The sequence below is a fragment of the Tamandua tetradactyla genome, chromosome 3, assembly GCF_023851605.1.
Source record: "Tamandua tetradactyla isolate mTamTet1 chromosome 3, mTamTet1.pri, whole genome shotgun sequence".
Taxonomy (NCBI): domain Eukaryota; kingdom Metazoa; phylum Chordata; class Mammalia; order Pilosa; family Myrmecophagidae; genus Tamandua; species Tamandua tetradactyla.
In genome coordinates this window covers 73,355,022-73,379,013 of record NC_135329.1, presented here as the reverse complement: position 1 = coordinate 73,379,013, position 23,992 = coordinate 73,355,022, and the positions used below count along the sequence as shown (strand labels likewise).

General features: G+C 41.5%; 1 long non-coding RNA gene across 1 annotated transcript; it reads left to right on the top strand.

The window, feature by feature from the left end:
• The first annotated feature begins 6,280 nt into the window (after window positions 1-6,280).
• LOC143676150 (uncharacterized) lies at window positions 6,281-23,464 on the top strand. The gene is made up of 3 exons (XR_013171867.1): window positions 6,281-6,467; window positions 22,422-22,606; window positions 22,759-23,464. It is a non-coding gene; the product is annotated as an uncharacterized LOC143676150 (long non-coding RNA).
• Window positions 23,465-23,992: the final 528 nt, after the last annotated feature.

Below are 23,992 nucleotides of genomic sequence, written 5' to 3'. Positions count from 1 at the left end.
GTAAACAATCTTTCCAATTCTCCAGTGATGACCCTATGCAGTCACCTTCCAGTGGGACCTCCCATCATTCGGTGGAGGAAATACACTGACAAGTAAAGTTTTTGCTAATTCAGCTAGTATGCAGGGTAGCTCTCTAGAGGGAGGAGTCTACTTTAGATGATAATAGGGCAGCAAGAGACAGACTGGACATACCATTGATATAATATAGGTTATAAAATATAGAATACCATGCTAGAGTTTGCTAAATGTACTGTATAATTAACATGTATATTTTAATATACATTATGCATATGCATGTATAATATTATATTATATACACATATATAATGAATCACCACGGCAACCCCATGAAGTGCAATCTCTTTCTTTCCAATCTCCGTATAGAAATAAAGGGAACTGTTTAATGCCATACAAGCAGGAAACAACAGTGTTAAGAATTTGAACCCAATTCTAACCCTAAAACCTGGCATTTTAACTACTAAGTGCCCACCTCTAAGACACTATCAAAATAATGAGGCCATAAGGTCAAGCCCAAAATTAATACATAACAGAGCTCAGCCGGACCTCCACTTGTTGAGCACACACAGGATAGCTGGCACAGGAAGCAAGGAAAGTAGACCCACGTCTTGATTTCCTATTGAGACACAGGAAACGGTATAGGATGAGTTGGACTTCGGCCTGATACTGAAATACTCAGGTTGGAGATAGTAGAGAGCGTGCTGAGCTGGGAATTAACTGCTCCCGCAGGAAATAAACCTGAAAACAAGCAACTTAATCTCTCTGAGGTTGCTTTTCTCATCTGTGAAATGAGGGGATTAAACTCTACCTGAGATCTCTTCCAGCTTTTACATTCCAATCTGACAACTCCATAAGAAATTGTCAGCTGCTCCAATTCTTCCCCCTATAATCTTGGGAGGAGGTGGTTATGGGAAAACTGGGTCCATATAAGAACCCAAGAAAAATGCACTAAACAAAAGACCACCTTTGATGGCCAGGAGAGGGTAGGAGGGATGGATGGGCCGGGACGGGGTAGGGACCAGCTCCCTAGGCAGTTTCTGGAAGGTGTGGTGTTCTGGATGGGTCCATGCACTTATGGCCCATGTGCTTTTTCTTGCTATCATTTTTGTCATTTCAACAAATAGAGAAATTCAATAAGATAGGAAGCTTCTGCCCCAAATAATGCCGCTGCCATGGTTCACATAAAACATTCCTCCCTTCCTTTCTGCCCCCACTACTCACCCTCTCCACATGCCCATGCACACATGTGCCCCCTGGCTTCCCTACTCATTTCAGAGCACTGTCTGTGCTCGTTGCCTGCAGTACAGTGCATTTAACCTAATTTTATTTTTGCTTGCCCTAATATGGGGAATAGAATTTTTAGTAAAAACATCAGTAAAAAAAAAAGTCTTATTATGTACAACTCAAGCTACAATAATGATGTACCTTAATTACTTACGTGCACACAAATCTAACATTACAGTTTTTAAAACACACAAAATTAAGACTTCTAGGGGCATTTTATAATTAAGTAATTCCTAATGTGTTTAATATAATCCCCTGCAGAAGGGATCACCAAGCTCAAAGCACTTACTCCATGTATTGTGATCAACTGGGAGAGAGTGAGTTCCATGAGCGTTCACCTGTTCTGTCACTGCTATGTCCCCAGCACCTGGAGCAGTACCTGCTGTGTAGGACATGCACTGTACATACATTAAACCGATGATGATGCTTCTATTCTGTCTCCCTTACTGGACTAAAAAGGCCCACCCTGAGCAGAGTGTGAGCTCCATCAGGGCAGAGGGACATCCCCTCCTCCCTTTTTATTAGTCTTTATATGCCCATCACCCAATAAAATGTCTGAGACATACAGGCATGCAATATGTCTTTGGAGAAAGTAGAACTAAGAAAAGTGCAATTGAATATCCAGAAGCTTGAGAACAAAGTCAAGGATGTTTCATAGGCAAGAAACAATAGTTTCAGAATTATTTCACGAAATGGTATTCAGTTCAGCCCAGAATCTTGAAGTAGGCTGTGATCTGTGAAGCTCCTTTCACAAGCAAGGTTGAAAAGGCGTACGTCTTTATTTCATATCTTTATGGGAGTACACGATGGTCCGAATTCCACCCCAATGCCGACCTTACCGAGATGCATCAAGCAGGAGGTAATGTGCCAAGTGTAAAGAGTTCCAAGCTCTAGTCTCTGCTGTGTTTTAGAAATAGTTGTTTTGCAAATTAATTGTCCTCAGGGAGCAGCCTACTAAGAAAATTATAATAAGATAATTCAAATGTCTTCAGAGAGTAAATTACAAGATCTGAAACATGACAATCAAATAACTCTTTTTACTTTGATGAAAACTATGATTTACTTTTACTTAAATTTTTAATTTTACATCATCATGGATTCACATGCAGTTGCAGAAATTATATAGACAGATCCTATGCACCCTTTTACCCAATCTCCTCAGTGGCAACATCTTGTAAAATGATGGCACAAACCCCACAGCCAGGATATTGGCACTGACACAGCCCAGACACAGAGCAATTCCATCTCCGCAAGGACCCCTCCTACTGCCCTGTTCTCGCCAAACCCACCTTCCTTCCCTCTTGCCCCTTTTCCTGAACCCCTGGCATTCACTGATCTGCTCCCCATTTTTATAATTTTGACCTTTCAAGAATGCTATATAAATGGATTTGGACAGCATGTCACCTTTTGGGACTGGCTTTTTTCACTCAGCACGATCTCCCGGAGGGTCAAACAAGTGGTTACATATATGAATAGTTCATTCCTTTTTATTGCTGAGGAGTATTTCATGGTGTGGAGGCACCAGTTTGTTTAATCATTCACTTGTTGAAGGACATCTAGGTTTGGGCTATTATGAATGAAAATGCTGCACAGTTTTTTGTGTGAACATAATTTTCCATTTCTCAGGGAATAATGCCCACAAGCACAATTACTGGGTCATAGGATAGTTGTATGTTTGGTTTTTTAAGAAACTGCCAAACTGTTTTCCAGGGTGGCTGTTCCATTTTACAGTCCCACCAGGCATGGAGGATTGATCCAATTTCTCTGCAGCTTTGCTTGTATTTGGTGTTATCACTTTTTTTTAGCCATTTTGATAGTTGTGCCCTGACTTATTTTTAACAAATGCGAAGATCCAGAAAGGAAAATTTCAGAGAGGAATGCAAAGATCCAGAAATCCTACAAATACCCAAGAATCTTTAAGATTTCCATGGGCCATTATCATTATTTTAAGATGCACAACAAATATGCACCTCTGCCTTGAATGAAGCCTGGGTAGGAACAGAAGTGTACTTCCTCAGTGTAATACAGCAAAAGGCATACTCAAAATGAAATGCTGGGGGATTCCCTTTGTTCTAAGAGCAAAGCAAGAAAAGAACTTCTGGTCAACAATTTCTTGCCATACTAGCAAATTTAATTTTAAAAATTAAATGGCAATGATATGGAATGGAATGAGTTATGGCAACGATAGAAGAAGAAACCAAATCATTATTTGCAGATAAATACTTCCCCTGCACAAAAATGTCAAAATAGCCCATAAACTATCAGAAAATTTTAAGTTAACTCACCAGGGTGCTAGATACAGATCAATACAAAAACCCAATTGCTACTTTGCAGCAAAACCAACTAAAGATGTAATTGTGAGATGATCCCATTTATAATAGCAACAAAAATATCTTGGAATAAATCTTTTTGAATGCATAGAAACTTCACAGAGAAAATTATGATACAGTGTGTCTGAATCATCATGAAAGCCAATCCCATCAGGCTCTTACTCAAGTTTCTATGAATCACCCCAAAGAGCCCACACTCTCCAGGTCCTACCTCATCCCCATATTGTTATGTAAACACATTAAATTGACCCCATCTCTTAAAGAAAACATTTTCCCCTGTGTCTTCTGTCTTGCTCTCATCAGCAAGCTCCCCTCTTCCTTCCACCTCTCTGACTTTTCCTGGACTTCTGGTTCTAATTACGCTGCTCTGCTCTGCTGCTGCCTTTCCTCATTGCTGCTCTGAAAGCACCCTGCCTCCCTAGCTCCCTCCTGGCTTTAAAGTCCATGCCAACAAACTGCACCGCTCTAAAATCTGATTTAAAATAAAGCAAAGCCAAACAACCTCTCTCGAATGCATGTTCTCCTCCAGCTAATACTCAATTCGCTTCCTCCTACTGCTCTGGAAAATTCTCCCCAGAGTGTTTCCTACACTTGCTGTCTCCCATTTCTGTCCCCATCATCTGTCTTGAACCCACATTCTCAGACATTCTTCCAGATGATGACACAAGAGCAGCTCTTTTCAAGGTCACCAGTGACCTCCACATCACCAAATCCAACGGTCAGTTCTCAGGTCTCATTTGCCTTGAGCTGCCAGCAGCATTTGGCAGAGCTGAGTATTTGCCTCCCTTAGCTCTGAGCACCTCCCTCTGGGTTTTCCTCTGACCTTACTGGCCATCCTCCCAGTCCCTTTTGCTGTTCCCCTAATGTCCCTGAGCTCTTGATACTGGGGGGCCCAGGACTCTCTCCCAGGGCCCCTCTCTTTTCAGCTGCCTCTAGACACACAGACAACAAGGATTGGCTACATAACTTAGAAGGTCCAGTGCAAAATGAAAATGTGGGGCTCCTACTTCAAAATTATTCAACATTTCAAGATGGCAGCAGCTAAGCGTTAAAGCAAGTCCATGGCGCTTCCAAGAGCAAGGCTCTGCCACTGCCCAGTCACAGCCCGGGTGGAACCGAACCTGCTGACAACACCTGAGCATATCTCTAGCCTAGAACCCCACTTTCTACTAAACATCCCCACTGGCACTCTAGCAGGCACCTTGGGCTTAATGTGTTCAAAACCAAATTCCTGATGCACCGACCCCCTGTTCCTTCTGCAGTTTCTTCATCTCAGTAAATGATACCTTAGTCCCAGAACAGAAATGTTGGGGCCATCTTTGATCCTCCTCCTTGACTTAAGCCCACATCCAAATCATAAGGAAATGCTGTTGGTTCTATCTTCAAAACTCAGCAAGAATGCACCTCCTTCTGTCCGCCTCTCTGCCTTGGCCCTGGCTCAGCCATCACCTGTCACCTAATCAGCGCCATTGCCCCAGTTGCTCCATGCTTCAGCCCTTGCTCCCCACAGTGATCCTTTTAAACCTATATTCTCAAAACAAATTTTGAAGGTGCCCTTAGACCAGAAACCCTCATCTCAATTACCTGATAAGCTTGTTTCCCTCTCCCATTGCTCAACTACAGCCAAACAAAAGTAGCCTATTTGTATAGATGCCTATTTTTTCAAAGACAGAGTGATCCCAGCTCCACCCTGCAAACCCCATATCATACAAACTTCCTCCTATCAAAGATCTACAAATTACAGGGAGACATGAAATGGCAAGAAATGCTCCCTTTTTTAGTTTTATTATTATTATTATTATCTAAGAATCTAGGAAACCACTGTACCATAACCACATATGACTCACCAAGATTTTGGTTTTTAAATGTGTTCTAAAATATAACCAATTAAATACAGGCTTCCAACGATATGAATGGTTAGGGATGCTGCGATGGAAGCCCTGGAGGTGAAAGGCTCTAGCTAAATAAGAATTCCATAGCCGGGTGTCTGCACACAGGGAGTGCGCGAGCCCTGTGCTTCCTGACCGGGTCTGGGGTGGCTGCGGGGCGGCCAGGGCCTCTGGGTCGCTGCAGTGCGTGCCTGAGGACCCAGGTCCCCAAATGGGAAGGACATTCATGTGCCCTTTGGGCTCCCTTTGAGTCTTTGCAGTAGACACCGCCCGCGGTGCTGCCTGCCCGCCCGCCACTGGGGCGAGCTGTTCTCGGCGCCCACCAACGGCGCCGACGCCGGAGGCGCCGTGGGGACTCGGTCCGGACAGGGTGGCCTCAACCGCCGCATTCCCCGTAGGGGCGGACGGGCATGCGCGCTCGTGCACACACACACAGAGACACACACACACGCACTTACACAGGCAAACACACACACCGGAGTGGGCGGGCCCTCCGACGCCCCTCGCCCCCTCGCCCGGGCCGTGGAACCCTTCAGGCATTCGGGGTGCAGGAACGCCCGGACCCGCGGGCCAGGGCAGCACGCGAGGTCCCGGATCCTCCAGCCCGAGGTCCCCGGGTGGGAGAGGGCGGGGCAGGGCGGGGAGGTGTCAGGTAACGCGGGGCGCCCCGGACTGCCCCGCCCCGCCCGGCGCAGACCGCCCCCCGGCCCGGCCCGCCCCGCGCGCCCCCCCCCCCCGCCCCGCCCTGCTCACCTACCCATTCACCCATGGACAAGCCGGTCCTCGCCGGTCCAAGCCGGGCCGGCTCAGCATTGCGCAGGCTCACGGGAGGTCCGCGGCCGGGGCCAGAGCGCAGCGGCTGCGGCCAGACGGTCATCGACCTGCAGCTCCTCTGTGCGCCTCGGGGCCGGAGCCGGGGCCGGGAGCGCCCGCCCGAGGCTGCGTGGTGAGTGCCGCAGCTCCAATGCGGAAGCTCGGCCAGTGCCAGTGCGGCGGGCGCAGCGGGCACGGCGGGCTGGTGGAGGAGGGCGGAGACGAGGAGGCCGGGAAGCGTTTGCAGCTGGAAGCGGGCCGGAGGACTCTCTGGCGGCGGTGCAGGCGGTGGGGTGGGCTTCTTGGGGCAGATGGATCGGTGCTTAGAGAGCTCTGCTAGGGGACGGGCGCCCCTTGGTGTCTCGGTTTTCGTGTGTCTGCTACCTGTGCTACTTGCCTGTCGCCTGTTATGTGTTCGGTGTGGAGGGACCGTGTCTCATGTGAATAGTTCGAGACCCTAGTTGCGCTTTGACAGTCCCCATCCTGCGCCTTCCTGGTGCTGACCGCGATTCTTGATGCGAACATTTATTTCCAGGGTGCCTGATATGTCTGTCCCCAGGCTCTGTGTAGCCTGGCACCCCAAGGAGATTCTGGGTCTCGCGCCCCTCCCCGCCTCCTGCTGCTTCATCCCTGCTACACTCCAGCCTGCTTAGAATTCCAGCTATTGGGATGTAAAAGCTGTAAGAAACCCTAAGGACCACTTGGCACTCCCCAGGCCCCCACCCTAGGCCCCCACTCACCTTTTCCCATAGGAACTGAAATCACCCGAGGTGAAGTGACTTATCCAAAGTCACTTTATCTGTGTTTATTTGCTTTTAATTGTCAGTTGATGTTTAAATGGTGCTTGGTCCTTCTAGACACAATTCATAAAGGAAAAAAAAGTTGAATTTTTAGAATATCTGATGAAAATCTGACCTCAGAGTTTAAAAAAAAACAACCCTATTCAGATAAAGGTTTGACCATGCATTTGCTAATGTTATTATTATATGTTATCTAACATCAATTAAACATGAGGCACTAGCAAAGAGAAGAATAGACTTTTGCTTTTTATTTCTTTTTCTGGAGTGATGCAAATATTCTAAGAAATGATCATGGTGATGAATATACAATTATGTGATGATATTGTGAGCCATTGATTGCACACCAAGTATGGAATATTTGTATGTTAAGAATGTTTTTGTACATTGTTTTCTCAATAAAAATATGTATTATTTAAAACAAGAGAATAGAGCTCAGTAGAAAGAATCCATGCCTGGGAAGACAGAGCCATGCCCACCCCCAAGCTCCTCCTGGTTGGCCTCTGCTGCGGATTTCTTAGGAAAATCCAGAAGGGATGAACAATTTGTTTTAAAAACTGTAGGCTGGCCAGAGCCTATACAAAAGGTTAGCTTCTATTAGGATCTCTTGCCTTTCTATGCTGTGGGGCAGAAGAGGTGGTGGTGGAATGATCCACAAGAAATGAGTCTTTACAGAAAGTTTCAAAGAAAATATTCTAAATTGTTGAGATCAGCTTCAGGGTAGGAGATGCATTCTCAGAGACAGCATAGCTGTTAAGGATGAACAAAGGGTTAATCCTAGGAATGAATTTGTCAAAATTTTGTCACTACCAACCCAGTACATTTTTTGTTGATGACAACCCTTTAAGGACCTAATTGAATTAAAAGGAACTTAAACTGGAAAATATGACTTTGAGATAAATGAAAGCTTTTTTTTGCCATAACTGGATGAAAACAGAAAAATAGAGGTCAACTTTAATTTTTAACAAAGAAGCAGAATTTGTTCAAATAGAACATTAGCCTTGATCTCCTCCAAAAGACCGGGTACCCCAACCTGATTTCATACAACCCTGTTGTATAACCTAGCTTGTTGTTTTTATTTCCAGGTGTATCTTCCAATTACTGAAACAGTCTTAACAAGTTGGTAGAAGTGTTGATAAAATTCCCCTGGCCCCCCTTGACAATTATAGCACAGGGTGTAAGGAGCTACAGCTGATGGTCCACTTGAGCTTTGTTAGCTCATTGATTGGCATGGTTAATGACCCTGGTCTGACTGGTTGCTTGGGTATCTTTGTTGGGAAGTTGAAGAGATTGTGATAGTATTTAGCCATAAGATTCCAGACCTATACTCTACCATCTTTGAGGTCTTCCAGGGAAATTGGCGAAAGACAAAAGGTCGCAAATGATGAGTATCTATTATTGGACTTAGACTCCAACTGTCATTTTGGAATCCCCTATGATGTATTGACCTTGTGGAGAACTCCTTTCACCCTTTTCAGAGGCAGTGTCAGCTAGAATCAAAGAAGACAGACAGGCGTCTAAGAAGAAGAAAGAGCAGATACAGAATCCAGTGCGACAGAGTGATTCAGAGAAATGTGTTATAGCTCTAGCTTTATGGAAGCGAGAACTTCTCAAGAGAGTTTGCCTCAATTCCTGGAGCCTCTATCCCAGACATTTGCCCATCAAGTAACAGAAAGAGCCTGCAGAAGGAAGAACGAGCCCAACAAGAGATAATCCCCAGAAAGATACACACCATTCCTCTAGCACTGAGGACGGATGACTATCAATGAGGCCACAGAACCCTTTTCCTCCTTGGGGATGAAGTGGAGGGGAAAAGGGAAGTAGAGTCTTCTCCCTCTGAAATCTATCTGTCTCCATCCCTTCTCACTATTCTATGTACTCCACCCTTCTCTAAGCAATGAGCCAAGACAGACCAGTCTCCTTCAGAAGGGACCAAAACCCTAAGGCATGTGACTGCGGAGAGGTTGTCTCTACCTCTCTTTAGGTGTTCCAAGGAAGGAGAGTTCATGGTCTCTCCTGGTAGTCCACTCCAGTGTTCAAGGCTAGGGTTTTCTAGCAGGTCTACTGGTGACCACCTTATATCCCTCTGTGTTAGCCTAAGCCCATTCTTCCTTATTTAGTCTTCATGGTCCTAAAGAACAATCAGCTCACATCTTTCTCAAGAAGTCCTCCCATTCAAATGAAGACTTCCCTATGAGCCAAAACTTTGACTTCCAAGATTTATACAAGAGAAATGAACACATACCTATAAAAAGACTTGTAAAAGAATGTTAGTAGCTACTTAATTCATAATAGCCTCAAGCTGAAGGCAACCCAAATGTCCATCGATAAATTGTGGTATGTTCATATAATAGAATATGACTCAACAATATAATAGAATATGACTCAGCAATATAACAAAAATAACTCCACTTCATACCCATTAGGATGGCTATTATTCAAAAAAATGAAAATAAAAATGTTGGCAAAGATACAAAGAACTAGAAAGACTTCTATGTTGCTAGTGGGAATGTAAAATAATATAGCCACTGTGGAAAATAGGTTGGCAGTTCCTTAATAAATCATATTGAATTACCATGTGACCTAGCAATTCCACTCTTAATTATTGTCATTGTCAGGTTCATGTGTCTACTTGGCCAGGTGGTGGTGCCTGGTCATCTGGTCAGGCAAGTGCTGACCTGTATGTTGCTATAGGGGCATTTCATGGACTTAAATCATGATTATGTTGGCTGTAGCTACAGCTTAGATTGCATTTGTAATTAGCTAAGGGGAGTGTCTTCTGCAATGAGTGATGCTTAATCTAGTCACCAGAAGGTTTTTAAGGAGGATTCAGAAGAGATAGTCACTGTTCCTGCTTCAGATGGTGAGCCTCTCCTGTGGAGTTCATCCAGACTCTTCATCGGAGTTTCCAGCTTTACAGCCTGCCCTATGGATTTTGGACCCTTCCATTCCCAGGGTTGCCCAGCCAGCCTCTCCTGTGAGTTCATTGAGGATCTTCATTGGAGTTTCCAGCTTGTGGCCTGCCCTACAAACCTTGGACTCTACATCCCCATGCTTATGTGAGACACTTTTATAAATTATATACCTATAGATATCTCCTGCTGAGTCTGTTTCTCTATAGAACACTAGCTAATACAGTTATGTACACAAAAGAATTAAAACAGACTCAAAAACAGATGCTTGTACACCAGTGTTCATAGCAGCATTATTTACAGTAGTCAAAAGGTAGGAACAACTAGATGTCCATGCACAGATGAGTGGATAAGCAAAACGTGGTTTATTCATACAATGGAATATTATTCAGCCATAAAAGGAAGAAAAACTGATACATTCTGCAACATGGATGAACTTTGGTGACAACATGCTCAGTAAAATGAGGCAGACAAAAGGGGAAAATATTGGATGAATCCACTTAACATGTACTATCTAGAATAAGCAAATTCATAGAGATGAAGTAAATTACAGATTACCAGAGGCTGAGGAGGAAAAGGAGGGTGGAGGAGTCATTGTGCAATAATTCAGAGTTTCTGTTTGGTGTCATGAAGAAGTTTTGGTAATAGAAGGTGATGAGGGTAGTATAATATTTGAATGCAGTCAGTCACTGAATTGTTCACATAAAAGCAGGTAAAATGGGATATTTTGTTACATATATATGTTACCACAATAAAAAAAATTGATTGAATAAATAACCCATGAAAACAACAACTTAGATGAAACTCAGAAGCATTATGTGAAGTGAAAGCAAAACACAAAAGGACATATGTAAGGACAATGATGCTTCCAATTCAATGAAGTTTAAGAAAGGACAAAAATAAACTGATGGTTTACTTAAACACCATAAGTACATGGAATCTTGAATAGGGTGTCAGATCATGTTGGTTTGTACAGGTTAGTGTGATGCCTCAGTATCCTAGAGTAATTTGGGCAGAGAATAAAAAAGTATGTGCAAAGTCCCCTTGGGAGACTAGGGAGAAAGTAGGAAATATTCAACTTCCCTATCTAGGAAATTCCTGATAGTCTCTCAAGCAGTGGGGACAACCAATTCAATAGACTGAGCCTTCAATCTTGGGGCTCACCCCTATGAAGCTTATTCTTGCAAAGGAGAGGCTAAGCCTACTAATAGTTATGCCCAAGAGTCACCCCTAGAGAACCTCTTCTGTTGCTCAGATGTGACCTCTCTCTCTAAGCCAACTCGGCAGGTGAACTCACTATCCTCCCCCCTCCATGGGACATGAATCCCAGGGGTATAAATCTCCCTGGAAACATGCAACTTGACTCCCTGGGATGAGCCTGGCCCTGCCATCATGGGATTGAGAAAGCCTTCTTGATCAAAAGGGGGAAGAGAAAAATGAGACAAAACAAAGTCTCAGTGGCTGAGAGATTTCAAACAGAGTTGAGAGGTTACCCTGGAGGTTATTCTTATGCATTATATAGATAACCCCTTTTCTAGTTTATGATGTATTGAAGTGGCTGGAGGGAAGTACCTGAAACTGTTGAATTGAGTTCCAGTAGCCTTGATTCTTGAAGAAGACTCTATAACTATATAGCTTTTACAAAGTGACTGTGTGATTGTAAAAACCTTGTGTCTGATGCTCCTTTTATCCAGGGTATGGACAGATGAGTAAAAATAAATAAATAAATAAGTAAATAAGTAAATAAATAAATAAATAAATAATAAGGGGAGATAGAGGGTAAAAATTGAGTAGACTGAAATACTGTGAGTCAATGAGAAGGAGGAGTAAGGGGTATGGAATGTATGAGTTCTTTTTTCTTTTTTTCACTTCTTTTTTGGAGTGATGCAAATATTTTAGAAATGATTATCGTGAAGAATACACAACTATGCAATGATATTGTGAGCCACTGATTGTATAATATATTTGGACTATATGTGTGTGGCAATTTCGCTATAAAATTTTTTTAAGTGCATTTCCTATGTAACAACATGGATGGACCTTGAGGACATTATGCTCAGTGACATTAGCCAAAAATAAGAGGACAAACACTACAAGGTCTCACTGATATGAACTAACATTAATGAGTGAACTTGGAGAATTTCAGTTAAGAACAGAGACCCGCAGGAGATAGAAATAGGGTAGATATTGGGTAATTGGAGCTGAAAGGACACAGACTGTGCAACAGGATTGAATGTAAAAATTCAGAAATGGATAGCACAATACTACCTGACTATAATACAAAAATGTTAGAACACTGAATGAAGCTGAATGTAAGAATGATAGAGGGTCGATGCCTGGGGGCACAAATGAAACCAGAAGGAAAGATAGATGATAAAGACTGAGATGGTATAATATAGGAATGCCTAGAGTATACAATGATAGTGACTAAATGTACAAATTAAAAAATGTTTTTGCATGAGGAAGAACAATGGAATGTCAGTATTGCAAGGTGTTGAAAATAGATGGTAATTCATATTTTAAAACTTTAACTTATGTGTGAGATTAAAGCAAAAAATATTTATTTGGTACAAAATTTATATTTTTGACTAGTGCATCTCCTAAAATAACTGAACACCATAAGTACATGAAACTTTGAATAGGGCATGAGATTTTGTAGGTTTGTCCAGAGTGATGCTCTGATAAATCCCAGATGATTTGAACAGTGAATAAAAAAAGTATTTGCAAAGTCCCCTTGGGGGAATGGTGAGAAAGAGGGAAAATTCAACTTCCTCATTTGGAGAAGGCCTGGTATTGCTGCAGACAGTGAGGACAACAAAATCAATAGGCTGAGCCCTCATTCTTGGGGTCTGTTCACATGAAACTTACCCCTGCAAAGGATAGGCTAAGCGTACTTAAAATTAGGCCTAAGAGTCACCCCTAGAGAACCTCTTTTGTTACTCAGATGTGGCCTCTCTCAGCCAACATGGTAAGCATACTCACTGCCCCACCCCCACGTGTGACATGACCTCCAGGGGTGTAAACCTCCCTGGCAACATGGGACAGAAATCCTAGAATGAGCTGGGACTCGGCATCAAGGGACTGAGAAAACCTTCTCGACTGAAAGGGGAAAGAGAGAAATGAGACAAAATAAAGTGTCAGTGGCTGAGAGATTTCAAATAAAGTCAAGAAGTTATCCTGGAGGATATTCTTATGTGTTATATAGATAACCCCTTTTTAGTTTTAGATGCATTAGAGAGGCTAGAGGGAAGTGCCTAAAACTGTAGAGCTGTGTTCCAGTAGCCATGTTTCTTTAAGATGATTGTATAAAGATATAGCATTCACAAAGTGACTTCATGATTGTGAAAACCTTGTTCTGATGCTCCTTTTATCTATGGTATGGACAAATGAGTAAAAAATATGCATTGAAAATAAATAAGTAATAGGGGGAACAAATCTTAAAATAAATTGGGTAGAGGGAAATACTAGTGGTCAATGAGAGGGAGGGGCAAGAGATATGGTATGTATGAGTTTTTTCTTTTTTCTTTTTATTTCTTTTCCGAAGTGATGTAAATGCTTTGAGAAATGATCATAGTGATGAATATACAACTATGTGATGATATTGTGAACCATTCATTGCACACCAAGTATGGAATTTTCACATGTTAAGAATGTTCATGTTGTATGTTGATTGGTTTTATTAATAAAAAAAAAGTTCACTCTCCCCCCCCCCAAAAAATTCAACAAATGGTGCTGTAGTAATGGGATAGTCACATGGAAAAAGAATGAAATGTAGCCCCTACTATGCAGCATACAAAAAATAATTAAAAATAAATTTAAAAAATAAACTGATGGGTTGCAAAGACATAGTGGGAAGGGTCTCAAGGTAACTTTCTGGAATGATGGGAAGCTTCTATTTTTTATAAAGGTGTGGCTATAGGCTGTATGCAGTTGTTAAGACTCATCAAACTGCCGTTATATTCTATAATTTCATTGTAAATTATATCTTAATAAAGAAACTAATAAATGAAAAGATTTCTTTAAATGTGCTAGGATATTCATAACAGTGTCATTGATAATAATAAAAACTGGAAAACAAGATTGATAAAAGAGAATGAACGAATAAAAATATTGCTAAAAACATGACACTAAAAATGAAAATTTTGAAGAATACTCAATGGCTTGAAAATAATGTTATAATGCTAAATGAACAAAGGGGAAAGACAATCCATTATATGTAAATTACATAGATATAAATAGAGTTGTGTATCTATCTTTGCCAATCTATGTCAATAAACACATACATATCTGTATGTCTATAGAGAACGAGGTTGTGGAGAGAGGGACAAATGTACTAAAATGTTAACAGTAATTCTCTCTGGATGGTGATTTTTATTTCTTTCTTTATACTTTTTGGTATCTTTCAAATTTTTCACAATACAATAAGGAAAATGTCTTTTTTAAATGAATTCTGGGAATACAGAAGTGCATCAGCACAGAGATTTGCCTTCAACATAACTCCACCTGGCTGAATATGTGCAAAGGAAAAATGTTGCCAAGTTATGAAAGCTAGAGTTGGTTGCCAAGCTGAACTGGGGGAACAGAAGATATAGCATAATAGCAAAATATTATACCTCATCAGGAACCACAACACAGCTGCCAAATACTAGGAAATTCAGCAGCTAAGGCAGCAGCTTGATGGCAAACTCACAGGTCAACAGCTGAAGAAGTTGCTTTATAATAATGATAATAGCTAACATTTTGAAGTGCTTGTTTTGTATCTGGCAATAAGGCACATGCTTTACTTGCATTTTCTCATTTAATTCTCAGAACAGTGCACAGAGATAAGTGCATTATTCCATCTATTTTGCAGATGAGGAAACTCAGAGTTAGAAAGCTTAATTTGCCCCAAATCACACAGCTGTGCATTGCATGGAGCCTGAATGAGAGAACTTAGTCTGGCTGTAGTGGCCACACCCATACTGATAGTTCTGACTGTTCTCCAAAAGGAAGCATCTTTTCCTTGCTCTTGCTTCAGTCATGGTGCACTTCTAATTGAAGAAGAGATGGAAGAAATGGCTAGACCAGCTTCATGGCTTGAACCCCCTCTTTTAGGACTCCATTCTCCAACTGAGAATAGAGTGGGCTAAACATCTTTGGCCATGTGTACTTTAAGGAAGGCAGACCTCTGGGAAATAATTCAGAAGAGCAGAACTTTTTACTGAAACAAACTTGGAGAAGAAGCTGCCATCCAAACTATTTTTCCTCCTTCCTACTGAAATGCAAGTTTGACCATGCCCTCCCTGGCTTCTGTTCAGACACAACTTAGAGTAATTCCCTCTCCTTCCTGCCTTGAGACAAGAGGAGGCCAAGGAACACATGAGTGTCCAAAGAGAGAGAGAGAGAGAGAGAATGGTGTAGACAGAGAATATAGCAAATTGGGCAATCAACGGAGAGTTTGTAGGAATGCTAACGATTTACTTTCACCATCTCTCCATTAATAGGCACTTTTAAAGAAATGCATTCACTTCTTGAGGTTTATTTTAGTTAAAACTGGAGACCATGATCAGTACATCTGCCTAACCAGGTATATGTAACCTGTAATATATCAAAATACACCTGGTGAAAAGAAAGGTAGGACATCACTGCCCAAGACTTCCTGCTATGGAACTGAGTATTACTGGAAAAAGGTCATGGATTCTTTTGCCCATTGCACTCAATAACCAATTTCTGAGACACTGGAGTTTCAAGGAGAGAAAGAGTTTATTACTAGGTGTGTAGTCAGAGAGCATATGGCCTACAGGCCCAAAATCTGTCTCCCCAAACTCCAGTAATTCTGATAGTTTTATTAGAGAAAAAGATGGACAGGGTTTAGGATAATGAGTACAGTGCCCCATATGATGTAATTAGAGGTGATCTAATTATTGAGCATGCATAGATTAGTTACATGCTTAGTTACAGAACATATGTAAGAAAATGGTGGAATGAGGTATAGGTGACTTGTAGGTTAAAGTATAAGCTACTGCACATGTCGGACAGGCCTACTTCCATTAGATCCAGTCTTGGTTATCAAGATAACTTTGGACTTGGGGTGGATTAGTTCTGGGTTGATCCAAGACCCTCCTTAATAGACATTAGGGCTGTCTTTAGTGATTACAAGACTCTAAAGTTGAAAAAACGGATAACTGGGTACAAATGAAAGTTAGTCACAAGGTTTTTACAACCATAGGACAGAAGATAAGGACTATACAATCATTATCAGAGATCAAGGCAGCTGGACTACTATTCAGAAATTCTAGGTATTTTCCTCTGCCTACTTCAGAAAGCAAAAAGGAATATTTATATAACAATTTAGTAATCAAAATTATCCTTTAAATCTTGGTTTCTCTTTTACCTGGAGACACCTGGAGTTCTTACATGGCATATGCCAACTGGTTTACAAATTGAGTGAGGACACTGTGCAACATTGTTGGTATGACAATTTCTTTATTGACTTTTTAAAAATATATTGAAGAAATGGTACTTGGACAATTGAATATCCACATACACAAAGATGAATTTAGTTACCTACATTCCAACATATACAAAAATTAACTCAAAATAGTGCATAGAGAATACAAGACCTAAAACTATAAAATTTATAGAAGGGAACATAGAAGAAAATCTTCATGATTTTGGGTGAGACAAAGAGTTCCTAGGACCCAAAAACATAATCCATAAAAGAAAATAAAATGACTAATTGGGCTTTGATAAGACTAAGAAGCTTTTGTGCTTAAAAAAACACCATTAAGAAAATGAAGATACAAGACACAAACTGAGAGGAAATATTTGCAAATCATGTATCTGATAAAGGACTTGTAGCAAGAATATCTAAAAACTCCTACAACTCAATAAGATAACCAAATTTTTTAAATGCATAATGTATTTGAATAGGCAATTCACCAAAGAAGAGATACAAATGACTAACAAGTGCATTTAGGGATTCTCAGCATCATTAGTTATTAAAGAAATGCAAATGAGAACCATACCAGCTACTGTAAAAAGGACAGACAACAAAAAGTGTTGATGAGGATGTGGAGCAACCAGAATCCTCATACTTTGTTGGTGGGAATTTTAAATATGACAGCCACTTCAGAAAACATTTTGGCAGTTTCTTAAAAAGGTAAACATAAACTTACCCTATATCCCTGCCCTCAGGAGCCTTCCAGCTGAGAGACCAAAGAAAGTGCTATGTATGGACTGAGACATGGACTTTATTTTAGGAATTTACTTACAGGAGCAAAAAAGGAATTACCCTGCTATGAGGTGGTGTATTCAGAGGTCAGGTGAAAACACTCTGCACTTAGGCCGGAATCAACAGGGCCAGTTATAGGGTCTGGAGACAAAGACATTCCATTGAGTATGAGGACATGGGTAGAACAGTGGGGTCTTCTGACATGAGGGTAGGACTAATTGTAGTTTGTGTGCATGGGGGAAGGATTATAGATTGCTTTGTAGATAACAGTGAACATGAATAACATCACAAGGACTCCAGGAAGGTGGTAGGGCATAGATCAACATCCTACGCAGAGAAGAGTCTGGTTTTTTATGTGCATTGACCCTCTGCACATTCTCCTTCCTTCTGGAGGTTAGCTTAAACACTAACCGAGCCAGGTCATGTAAGCAGGGGCATGCTTTCAAATTCTACAAAGACTTAGGGAACGGTTCAGCCCCCAGGTCCCCACACACTGTGACTCAGCAATTCCACTCGTAGGAATTCACCCAAAAGATGTGAAAACATCCTTCCATGAAAAAAACTTGTTTAAATGGCATTATTCCTAGAAGCCGCAAATTGGAAACAATCCAAATGTCCATTGTAAGGTGATAGACAAACAAAATATAGTATTTCCATTGTGCTGATTTGAAAAGATGTATGTCCCCTAGAAAAGCTGTGTTTTAATCTAAATCCTATTTCATAAAGGCATAATAATCCCTATTCAATACTGTATGTTTGAAACTGTAATCAGATCAACTCCTTGGAGATGTAATTTAATCAAGAGTGGTTGTTAAACTGGATTAGGTGATGACATGTCTCCACCCATTTGGGTGGGTCTTGATAAATTTTTGGAGTCCTATAAAAGAGGAAAAATTTTGGAGAATGAGAGATTCAGAGAGAGAGCAGAGCAAAACGAGATAGCCATGAGAAGCAGAGTCCACCAGCCAGTGACCCTTGGAGATGAAGAAGGAAAATATCTCCAAGGGAGCTTCATAAAACAGGAAGCCAGGAGAAGAAGCTAGCAGATGATGCAGTTTTTGCCATGTGCCCTTCCAAATGAGAGAGAAACTCTGACTGTGTTTGCCATGGGCCTTTACACTTGAGAGAGAAACCCTGAACTTCATTGGCCTTCTTCTACCAAGGTATTTTTCCCTGGATACCTTTGATTGGACATTTCTATAGACTTATTGTAATTGGGACATTTTCTCAGCCTTAGAACTGTAAACTAGCAACTTATTAAATTCCCCTCTTTAAAAGCCATTCCATTTCTGGTACATTGCATTCTGGCAGCTAGCAAACTAGAATACCCATATCATGAAATACTACTTGGCAATAAAAACTAACTATTAATACAAGCTGAAACCTCACAAACATTTGGCAAAGCCAAAGAAACTAGATGTAAAAGATCCATAATGTATTATGATTCCAAAAAATATTTGCAAAGTCCCCTTCAGGGAATGGTGAGAAAGGGGGAAAATTCAACTTCCCCAAGTTGAATTCTTGATATTCTCACAAGCAATGCAGACAACCAAAGCAATAGACTGAGCCCCAATCTTAGGGTTTGTTCACATGAAACTTAACTCCTCAAAGAATAGGTCAAGCATACTTAAAATTAGGCTAATGGTCACCCCCAAGAGAACCTCTTTTGTTGCTCAGATGTGGCCTCTCTCTCCAGCCAACACAGCCAGCAAACTCAACTGCCCTCCCCCTGTCTACGTGGGCCATGACTCCCAGGGGTGTGGACCTTCCTGGCAATGTGGGACCGAAATCCTAGAATGAGCTGGGACTCAGCATCAAGGGATTGAGAAAATCTTCTTGATCAAAAGGGGGAAGAGTGAAATGAGACAAAATAGTGTCCATGACCATGGCTGAGAGATTCCAAACAGAGTCGGGAGGTTATCCTGGAGGTTATTCTTATGCATTAAGTAGATATCACCTTGTTATTCAAGATGTAATGGAGAGGCTGGAGGGAACTGCCTGAAAATGTAGAGCATGTTTCTTGAAGTAGGCATGTTTCTTGAAGATGATTGTATAATGATATAGCTTTCATAATGTGACTGTGTGATTGTGAAAGCCCTGTGTCTGATGCTCCTTTAATCTACCTTATCAACAGATGAGTAAAACATGTGGAATAAAAATAAATAATGGGGGAACAAATTTTAAAATAAATTTAGATTGAAATGCTAGTGATCAATGAAAGGGAGGAGTAAGGGGTATAGTATGTATGATTTTTTTTCTGTTGTCTTTTTATTTCTTTTTCTGAATTGATGCAAATGCTCTAAGAAATGATCATGATGATGAATATGCAACTATGTGATGATATTGCGAATTACTGATTATATATGTAGAACAGGATGATCATAAGTTAAGAATGTTTGTGTTTGTTATTTTTTAAAAAAATAAAAATTTAAATAATTCATTTTATATGAAATTTACAGGAAAAGAAAACTCTATAAAGACAAAAAGCAGAGCAGGGATTGCCTGGGATGGGGTGGAAACAAAGATTGACTAGAAAGGGACACAAGGGATCTTTTGGGGTGAAGAAAATTTTCTAAAATCAGATTGTTGGAGAGGACTGCCAAACTATAAATTGGCTTAAAGTTCCTGAATTCTACACTTAACTTGGGTGAATTTTATTATATATAATTTATGCCTCAAGAATGCTCTTAAAAATTTAAGGAAGAACCAAGACTTTAAATTTGTGAATTTTATAAAAGAAATATCAACTTCAAGAATAAAAACAAATAATCAGTAGAAGTTCTAATATCTCCTTTCCACACCTCTGGGGATCCCCTTTGCACCTCTCAAGGGGCAGGCACCCCACCCAGAAAATCTCTGCTTCAGAGTACTTAAGAATCAACCCAGAAGAATTTATCACACAATGTAGGTTCCTGAGCCAAGTGCTTCTCATCCTTCCCATAATGGTTCTAGGTCAGCGTGTCTGGGTGGAGTCCAGGAATCTGAATTTCTACCCAGACTCCAGGCTGAACACTGTCTGGAGCTAAGTCCATCCTGGGTCCTCCAGGAGTGGTGGGAAGAGAGAGTGAGACTTAGGGAGCAGTTGTGCCCTTGCATGGGGCTGGGAAGGAAGGAGCTCGGAGCCTTCACCCTGGGCACAGGAGGAGACCCTGTGAATTCTGGAGGCAAGAAAGAGGCCTCGAAGCCTTAGTCTTCCAGTGGCAGTGAGAGCCTGTGCCCCTACCAAGAGGGAGACTTGAACACAGGCTCTGCTCTACCAAGTGTTGACCCCTTCATGAGTTTGCTCAATGCCAAGTGCTGAGCAGATGGTGGGGGGAAAGGCACGGGGTTGAGAAATGTGCTTTGTCCTTATCATTATAGAAGGAGCCACAAGCCCCTCTTACTGTTTATGACTGAGGGCAATTTTGATGGTTCATTATTACATGTTCTACAATGGTAATCATCTTCTAAATTGGGGAGACTGAATTTGTCTGAGTCAGCTCTTCGGGCATCCCCCAGCCTGTACTGCTCACCAGCGTGACAGATCCCATAGCAGATTTGTTTTGGATTTGCCAGCTCAAAGGGTACCTGGGAGGGAGGGTGTTCAGGCCGAGTGGGAGCCTGGGGTGGCAGCCGAAGAGCTAGGACAGGGCAGCAGCCCAGGGGGAGGTGGGGCCGGGGGCTCTGAAGGGCAGGGCGCCAAGCCTGGGTGCCGATCCCTGCTCTACCCTATGCCATGTTCTCTCTCCTCCCCTCCCTTCCTTGCAGGTTCTTCCTTTCTCTTCCCCATTTCTCCCCACTGCCCTTGTTTTTCTCTCCAGTCTCAAGCATTTGGATCAGGGAGTGGCTCCAGGATGGAGGTGAGGTCCCTGATAGAGACCTGCCCAGGACCCACCAGAAACCAAGACAGCCCTAGACCCCAGGAAGAGACTCTCCTGGCCTGCCTGTGAGGTGTGTGTGAGAGTGTGTGTGTGTGTGTGTGTGTGTGTGTACACACGCTTGAGGGCACCCAGACAGCACATGACTCCCTGCTAACCTATTTGCAGTATATTTAGCATCCAATTCCCCGTTATTGTTCATAAAATGTGCACCTCCTTAAGGTGCTGACTTCAGCTTCTCCGTCCGTCCTCTGAGAACATGGTTTTGCTAGTCGTCTTTGATGGCCTTGTGTTTCCAAATCCAGGCACCGATACAATGGTGCCCATTGCCACCCTCCTGCAGGAGGACATAAATGGGTCCTCCCAGCAAGTCATCAGACCTGCTCTACACAAAGCCCTGCTCAGTGATCTCAGAAGCAGGGCACAGTTTAGCTGCATCATGCTCAGGAGAATTTTCAGTGACCTCCAGAAGCCAAGGACACATGGCTTCCCACAGCAAAGCCAGGCTGGGCCCAGGTGGAGCTGGAGAGCGAAGTGATGGCCTGAGGGCTCCTCTCTCTCCACCCTACCTCCCCACTTCCCTCCTTCCTGGAGCAGGTCTCAGCAGAGCCAGCTGTGCTTCTTCCTGACAGTAAAGCGTGGTAGCACAGCTTGAGAGTACATTTGTTACTCTGCCAAAATGCAACCTAAAACATTTTGGTAATTAAATAATTCAAAAATTTCCTCATTTGAAATATTCTTCTCTTCTTACTGCTTCTTTTAAAACTCAAACAAGAAAAGTGGAAGAAAAAAACTGTTTATAATTAATGTTCTAGAAACACTAATGTTTCTAAAATATTTTTAGTCCATGATAGTGATGAAGTAGGTAACAAACCAAATTTTAAATGTTAACTTTTCAAAATATTGCCTTCAAGTTCTGCCCATGTAATCGATTTCCCAACTTGGAGCCAGTTTGTCAAGAGGGTAATTACTTTTTTTGTCCTGGATTTTCCCTCCATTCCCTTTGTGGGGATGAAGAGGTTGCAAACACCATCTTTTATACTTTTCATAACATATTTATTGTTTTTGTTAAGTCTGCACAATTAAGGGATGGTATTAAGGGATTGTGAACTTTTTTCCAAATTGAATTGAATTTTTGGACACCGTAGATTTCATAAGTACTGTTTTTATTACAAAAGTAGTTAAAATGGGAAGTTTTATATGGTATATATATAACACAAAAAAATAAGCTCACATATTCTGGACCCAGATCACTTACTATACAAATGCTTTAGATCACTTTTCTTTCTGTATTCACTTAATCCATAGACAAAAGGTGGGTGTCCCAGAGCCCATGCAACCAGAGACCTTTGGAGATGAAGAAGGAAAATGCCCCCGGGAGAGCTTCATGAAACAAGAAGCCAGGAGAGAAAGCTAGCAGACATCACCAAGTTCGCCATGTGCTTTTCAAGTTGAGAGAAACCTTGAACTTCATTGACCTTTCCTGAGTGAAGGTAACCTCTTGTTACTGCCTAAATTTGGACATTTTTATAGACTTGCTTTAACTTGCACATTTTCACTGTATTAGAACTGTAAACTTGCAACTTAATAAATTCCTCTTTTTAAAAGTTATTCCTTTTCTGGTATATTACATTCCGGCATCTAGCAAACTAGAACACATGCCCTGTGAATAAAGTCAAAGGAAAAGTGCAACAACCCAATCCAGACAGGACTACAAATGGCCTAGAAACCTCAGGAATGAAGAGTTGAATCATCCCACCAGACAAAGAACCATGGGCAGCTGAAGTGCTTGCTGAGAGTAAAGGTAACATGGGATGGGTAGCGGAAGAAGGTAGTGAGAAATATGAAGCAAGACCATGTGACCAGCTAAAGAAATGAGGACTAATCCCCCAAATAATCACACATGCTGGTCGCTGGATCTGCTTAAAACTACATCTGGAATCTGTGACTGAAGAGAAGCGCAGGCTCAACTTGGGAGGACCTGAGCCCATAGGACTAATCCATCCTCTCCAAGATCCTTCTGATTTGGACCTTACAAGTGAAGTCCCTTCTCAGGATGGTTGTGGGCCAGATCCACCCATCTGGGACCAGCAGTGGGCAAATCCTTTTGCTGAACCTGGACCTTAAGAATTTGCTTCACCCTTGTCTTTATATCACCCGAGGAGCCTGGGATGAAGACATCCATTAATTCACAGCTGTATTCTTATGCCTCTTTGTCTGGTCAGAACGTATTTGTATAAACTGTTGTATAATTGCATGTTATGTGGCTACATTATATATGTACCATACGATGAACACCCAAAACACAAATACTATGTACCATAGAAATGTACAAATAAACAAACATCCATTTTATGCACAATAAATAAAAAGAAACGAGGACTATAAAAGTATGCATATTTCCTCCATGTTTTGTTATTAGTATGTTTGTATTTGTACATAAAGCAATCTGTGTTTTTAAAAAAAAGGCAGGTGTCCCTTTCTTCCAGGGATGTTGAGAGACCAAACAAATCAGAAAAGGTAAACTATGTCTAGAAAATGCTTACAAGAAAACAGGGAAAATACTTATAAGAAACAAGAAAGTGCTTATAAGAAAACAGGGGCCTAGATTGTAAGCTTTTAGAATAGACACATTAAGTCCAAGTGATGATTATTATTTCTGGATTTTGAGAGGCTATTTTATATATATAACCTGATATTTAGAGATAAGTATGAAGCTGAACAGGTTGGGGTTAAAGTAATTCAGAACATAGGGGTAAGGAAGACAGTGTCTATATTTTAGAACCATACATTCTCTTTGAGACCAATGGAAGAGGTTTTATTTGGTCTGGAACTGAAATTTTCTGTAGTGCATAATCTAATTCAACCTATCTGTATAA